This window comes from Suricata suricatta, chromosome 12 (assembly GCF_006229205.1).
Source record: "Suricata suricatta isolate VVHF042 chromosome 12, meerkat_22Aug2017_6uvM2_HiC, whole genome shotgun sequence".
Lineage (NCBI taxonomy): Eukaryota > Metazoa > Chordata > Mammalia > Carnivora > Herpestidae > Suricata > Suricata suricatta.
The window spans coordinates 44,133,750-44,140,896 of record NC_043711.1 but is presented as its reverse complement, the minus strand read 5'-3'; the positions used below and the strand labels follow the sequence as shown (position 1 = coordinate 44,140,896).

General features: G+C 37.6%; 1 pseudogene; it reads left to right on the top strand.

Moving 5' to 3' along the window:
• The first annotated feature begins 6,016 nt into the window (after positions 1-6,016).
• LOC115275637 lies at positions 6,017-6,174 on the top strand (annotated as a pseudogene).
• The last annotated feature ends 973 nt before the right edge of the window (positions 6,175-7,147 follow it).

The window sequence follows — 7,147 nt, the reverse complement described above, 5'->3', positions numbered from 1 at the left end:
TTTAATTGCAAAAAGCAAGAGTAACTCTTGTCCAGTCTCTGATGAATAGAATGCTTTGTCTTCAGGTAAATCCTTTAATCTGTAAAATATACATACAAAGAAGTTGGGCTTAAACAAAACAAATTGCTTTAAAAAACAGATTTTCTTCTTTTCATAAAACTCTATTTTTCAGAGCCACTCAAAATAAAATGAAATGAAACTGTTTTGATACAAAAGAGATGTATGAAATGTAGAAACTTTAAAAACACTTTATATAATGGATATGCAGATGGAAGCAGCTTCACAGAATTATAAATGTTCACAATACTAAAATATTAAATATTAATCTATTAAATATTAAAACATTCGGTAGATAATAATTAGAACAAATAACATATTGCCCTAAAATCCTAACTTTTCTCATTTTCTCTAATGATAAGATTTTGGTGAAACTAAGACTCAAGTCAGCAGATACCTGAAAGCACCACTTTCAAATTGTCTCTGAATCCCTAATAAGACATATAAATTATAAACAGAATTATCAATACTCATATTAAGCCTATTCTTTCAGAGACAATTGCAGAAATCTCCCCCCAATTACATATGCTACATAAAACAAATCCAAAAATGCTAATGGTGGAAACTGTTTAGTATGAGAATCTTGCAAATGAAATGATTTTCTCCTTTCTTGATTTCTCATAAACTTGAAGGTGCTGATTGAGAGAAAATAATTACCACAATATCCTTATGCCACTTTCAGTGGCCACTGACGCCAGTTAATGTGCATGGTTTAAAGATCAAGTAAGCAAGATAGACACACCTAAAATTGGAGAATCTTTTCTGAACTGCTGAAAGTTAGCTGGATCCACACAGGGCAACTAATGACTCTGTCTTCCACATTAGCAGACAAGGTGTACAACTGTGATTCAGCAGCTGCTATGAATTAAGCTATATTAGTTGTTGCAGAGCAAGAGAGAGAAATCTCAGCTTTCTTAAGACAATGGTGGTTTATCCTGGGATCCTGATGTGCACTGTGATGTATTCAATCAGACTGATCAGCTTGAAGTGTGTCCAAATAATAACAATGCCAATAGCGAAAATGTGATAACTTGTAAGTTATGTACTTAAAATAATATGGTGAATCAGTCATTCCTCTAGTGATGTTCTTATGTACTTTTAATCTAATATATGTTTTTGGATGGGATGTAAGTGGTGGAAATGTAGTGAAAATGCCAGGATTTAGGAGTGACTTGATCCATGAGAATCAGATACAGGTGGAAATACAATTGAGAACCTCCGTTCTAAGAACTTGCCTCATTACTACAAACTGCTTATATCTTGGGTCCCCCTAATGTAAACACTGCTAAATGAATTAAAGCACAACCAGTCTACTTGAGTGGTGAAGGACAAAAAGAGTCAGGGGATGAAGAAATGAGACAGGGGAGGAACGGAGCCAATAAAGGGTAAGAAATAAAGTCACGAATCCTTATGTAGAACAGCGCTGATTCTCGCTGGGGAAACTCTGGAGGTCCAGCCCAGGCAGAATACATGCCTCACAGTCACCCAAGAGTTATCCTGAAGCTGCCCAGGGACAGGGGAGCTGGGGTGGGATACTTATAACCAATCCCCATTCAACACTGTTTGGAGGCTATTCTCAGGGAGTATTAGTTACCCAACATTTGTAGCCTCTCCCTGGGAAAGCAAAATGGCTCCATATGCTAAAAACATGCCTTCGGGGAAAGAAATGCATATGGTAACAACTGGAAGTGGTGTGTACACTGATATGATGAAAAACTAGAAGGTATGTCTGGGAAAGACATAGTGTCTGTCACAGGAGGCACATGAACCTGAGAATTTCTGAAGCCATTTTCAATACTATCAGATCCCGAAAGACTAATGGCCAAAATTACTCAATGATTTAAGCATGCAAGTGAGGACACATGTTCTGCCCCAATCAATCATTATGCTTCTCAAGCATTTCCAGGGGTTGAGTTTCCCTACTTGGATCGAAGGCTTTCAGATACTGAGCCTTCCTTCTTTAATTTCTTCTCAATCAGTTGTGTGTTCTGTGTCCATAACTGTTTTCAATTACTAACTTGATTGATAACTGAAATCATTCTAGATTATAGGTAACTTGTAACTGACAACTATAAACATCATACTCTCCTTCCAATCACGCACAGGAGGAAAGTAGTCCAGAAATTATGAGATGGTAACACAAAATACACAAACTCACACACATACACATATGCGTGCACACTCACAAAATAGAAAAGCAAGAAATAAAAACTCTCAAAACAGAATGACTGGCATAAAAGGTGTGGGAACATGAAGTGCAGTAATATACATGATGTGTCCAAGATTCATATAAAGTTCGGGAGTGATTGCAAGATGTATTAAAGTCTGGAAACAATGGGTAAGTCTTGAACACAGGAAAGGCCTGAGGAGTATAACAGTAATTGAATTGGTATCTCCTCCTCTGAGGAGGTAAAGCTATCCAGTTTATACGGTTAATCAAACAGGGAAAGCATTAGTAATAAAAAAAGTAACAGGCATAAAAAGTACAAGTAGTTGGAATTTTCAGGAAACAAGAAAAGACAAACTTTAGCAAAGTATCCTGTAATACCATCGTCATCATCATTACTAAAAACCATCCAAGGACACCTGGCTGGCTCAGTCAGTAGAGCATGCAACTCTTGATCTCAGGGTCATGAGTTCAAACTCTATGTTGGGTTTAAAAATTCCACATGAATATGAGAGGCTTTGCTCTACGCCATGTAGAGAACAAACTATATGGTCTCTGTTCGGACACTGCAATGGAGAAATAAAATGTTCTAAATACTTCTAATTCAGAAAAGGAGAAAATTACTAGACTGATCCTCTCTGAAGGTAGGATGGCAGCTCATTCATCACTGGTTGCTCCAATGTTCCAAATATCCTGTATATAGTAGTAGCTTTTAAGTTTTAAGTTTTAATGTTTCTTGCTGAGCTTTAAGAACAATGAATAATTCAACTCAGGAGATTAAATCTTTGTACTGGACATCAAGTGAGTGAAAGCATTTCTACTAAAAGGAAAAGATAAGTCACAGCTTGGGATCTAGCCACCATCTGAAAATCATTTCCGGAAAATGTATTTGGAAGCATTAAAAAGATAGTAACTTAAAAAAAATGTTATCTTCCCAACATTACATCCCCAAAGTAACATGCATATCAGTTGCATTTCAAAATATAAATGTATTCAAAGAAGTTCTAAAGTCTTTTTGACAACTCATTCATTCAACAAATATTTACTGAGCACCCATTAGGGGCTGGGGTGTGAGTTCTCAAGCAAGGCAGAGGTGGGGATAGGGCTGTCAGACAATTCCATGACTCCTGCCCTCAGGAATTCCTGCCCATCACCTAGTGGGGGTGAAATATGATTCAAATAATTACAAAGTATTTGTAAACTAGACAGTTTGAAAGGTATAATGCAGAAGTAGAAGTTTCTATGAAAGACTCAATGAGAATGGCCCTCTTCAGGAAGCTTAAGGAAAGGTCCTCTGAGGAAATCAAGTATAATGGAAGAAAAGTGGAGATGATATAATCAGAGGTGTGATTTTTCCAGTTATAGACAAATATTGATTATGGCTTTGAGATGGTATGGAGGTTGGTGAGAAGTCATTCTCTAGATCTTCTCCCATCACTTATCACCTCATCTCCCAAAGATTTCCCCAGAACCCCACCCCAATACCCTGGATCCAGGACCTACAGGGTTAATACCTGGCTCATCAGGGGGCTTTCAGAATCCTGCTTTAGCTCATGTCACTTCTGATTGGTCAGTGTTCATGCCTTGCTGCTGGTTAAATATTTTGGCAGTCATCTCTGGACATAAGCAAAGACCTTGGGCCTTAACGGTTCATGGCTTGTTGTTAGAACAAAAAGAAAACTACTAAGATGAAATGCCAGTGGCCAGGTTGAATGTGGTATAAAATGAGACTACAGATGGATAAAGCCTGGCTACAAACCTTAGATGCTTAGCTAAGAATATTAATATCAAGATAAAGCCCTGTGAAAAGTCACTGCAGTGTTAACCAGTAATTACCATGATAGGATTTGCAACCAACATTCGAGTCAGACATATTGTAATCTGTATCATGCTTACAAGGATGAAAATAAAACATTTTGCAACATTCCAGTTTCATTCTTACCTTCAGATTCATAGAAATCATAGGCTACACAATATTAGACCAACTATCTGATGTAAGAGAAGCAAAACACATATTCTAATATTCCTATATATGTTCATGTGCGCACACACACACACACACAGAAATACATTGTATAAGGTCTGAAGATAAAACATCATTCAGGGACATTATTTTTAAAAATGATGTTGCTCATTTTTAATGAGTGCTGAAGTAGGGCTTTGACTTGATAAATAATGAAAGTAATTAATACAATCATGACCTGACTTCTCATCATTGCCAAGTACTGTCACAGAGAGACGGGATATATAAAATCCTGTCCCACTTCTGAAATCACCATGATAAAATAAATACAAAGGAAGAGACTGCAGCAAGACAAATACAAATCACAATGTCATCTGCTAAATTAAGAATACTCAGCTAGTCACAGGAATGGTTAAAATCAAAGAAAAAACAGATCGCCTTTAAAATTTTCTCTGCTAATAGGCATTTGCATCTGGGGGCTACAGCTTAATATATTCACGTTTCTCAAGGCAATCTTTAAATAGCCCCCAACTATTGACAACTCTACTATCTATTCTTAAAAAATGCTAGACCTTGGACTCAAAACCAAAACTGCTTTAAATAGTTGTTCCTGGTTGTCCTAAAAGAAGAGGCCATTTGTGGCTTTTGTCATATACTTTACGAAATTGCTACTAAGATTGTGGATCATGAAATATTGATATATATTTACAACCTTAAAAGTATATGAGCAACTTTGAATGTAGTCTTGGCAAATGCTCAGGGTTAAGTTTCTTTATGTGGTGGAAATGTGGTGGAAGTTTAGGTATGAGAATGATCTGGCTTCATCTGTATCAGAGTTTTGGGCACCTAAAGAGCATTCTCTTTCTCATTCAGGCAACTAGAGGGGTTACTGAGCACATCTGTCACGTCCCCAAAAAGACACCTCCAACTCTGACATCTGAGAAATTCCATTCATTGAATGTATATGGTTCCCAAACCCCAAGAACCCCCCCACCAAAAAAGAACAAACAAAAAATGCCTTGAACAGATTAGAGATTTGTAGTATCTTAAATTTTCAATTACTAACGGATAAAAGTTTGATGCTTTTGTATGGCAGAAGTATGGCTTTTGTATTTTGATTCTTCTAGTACTTGCATTAGCTCACTGTCATGGAATGCTACCATAAGACTATGACAGTCAACTAACAAATAGGTTTAAGTGCTTTATGAGACTGTGCATCCTGCCAGATCAGAAATCAGGAATCATCTACTCACTTCATTTTCATTTGCCATCATTATCATTCATTCATAATCTGTACCATCTTCCAGAAATGTAGGTGATCTACTCTGCATCCCAAACCTCTTTCCTGCTGGAACAGAACTGGCCGGGAATGAAATTTACAAGAACGCTGGGCTCCAAGTCCGAGATTCTTGACAACTCCACACACATCCTCCCTACAGCTCACAAATGTTTAGCAGCTAAGGCGAGGGGAGGTAATAATGTGCCCAGTCCGATGTTGAGTTCACACCAGCAGTTCTGTGTTTACACAGCACAATCAGCAAACACAGCGAACACCAGCTGGAAATCATCTTGCACTCCCGTGGACCCCTGCAGTAGCTGATCTTCCCTCACACTCAACACTTTCAAAACTTCCCATTATGGTTGTTCGGACTATGGCTTCTCTTTTCAACTAAACTATGATCTGAAAAAAAAAAAACCCCAAGAAAACCAAAAAATCAAAAAACCACCACAACAGTGTAGGTGAAGGACCCTTCTGGGAATCAGCAAAACCCATGTGTGTACCTACCTTTCTACTGCAAATACACACTGATTGATATAACCTAACTTCTATCGCTTCTCGGCCTTTTGGCTAAGATCAAGTGTAGAATATAACCTAACTTCTATTTTGTGCACAACTGGTTTCTTACACTGAAAGAGAACTTCTTTCATGTAGAGATAATATAAATATACATATGTGTACATTTATGTATTTGAATGTATATGCATTTAGAGATTAATTTCTTGCTTCTTTGTCCTGCAGAAATTAAGAGACTTATCAAAATAGAATTAAATATAAATTCTACAGATTGCAAAGAGAACAAAATCTGTAATAAAAATATAAATGTTCTGAGAAGGCTACTGTTGAAGGCTTGCCCAAGAGGCTGAAATTATGAAGCTGTGTTTGCTACAGTGAGGCATGTCATCTCTGACATCCAGTGAATTTTTTCTTTTGGTCCCTTTAGCAATCAGTGGACACAGGCAGAAGGAGAATCAGAGTCACGTTGTGCATACATCGAGTCCATGCGTCAGTCCTATGAACATACTGCCAGAATGCTGTGAGCTGCTGTGTGTTGATTTCAGAGCCTCTTTTACTCTGTCCTCAACTCAAAGAGATCGTCTCTGGCAGCTGGAAGAGATCTCTCTCTATCCTCAATTCAAAGAGATTTTCACTGATGATATGTCAGGAAGAATTACAAATGCATTTCTCAACCGGTTCCACTGGCTTCAGTCAAAGGCACAAAGAAGGTAAAAGACACAGCCACCAAAACATGCCAACCCATTTCCTGCGTCAAAACACTCGGCAAAATGTCAGCCCTTCTTAAGCATACTCCAGAGGGCTTACTTCAGTTTTCTTGATTGAGGTTAAGCCTCAAAAGAACATGGACGTTTCCACATTTTTTTTATAAACATCTCTCCAATGATGGGTGACTACCTGGCATCAATACAGACCCCTGGAGTATGTTTAGGACAGTACCTACTGTTTTGGAGCAAGTCCAAATTTTCACAAACTTGTGGATTTTCTAATGGGACCTTCACCTCCATAAAAGATTGACAGTATCTAATGTTTTTCTAACACAGTCAGACCTAAGGTGCTCTTTGGGATTTTTTTCTTTTCTTTTTTTTTTCTTTTTTAGTTTTATATCTCTATTGAAAGGAACCTTGCCCTTACTAAGAGACTTAGATTTTGGGGCCCACCACAT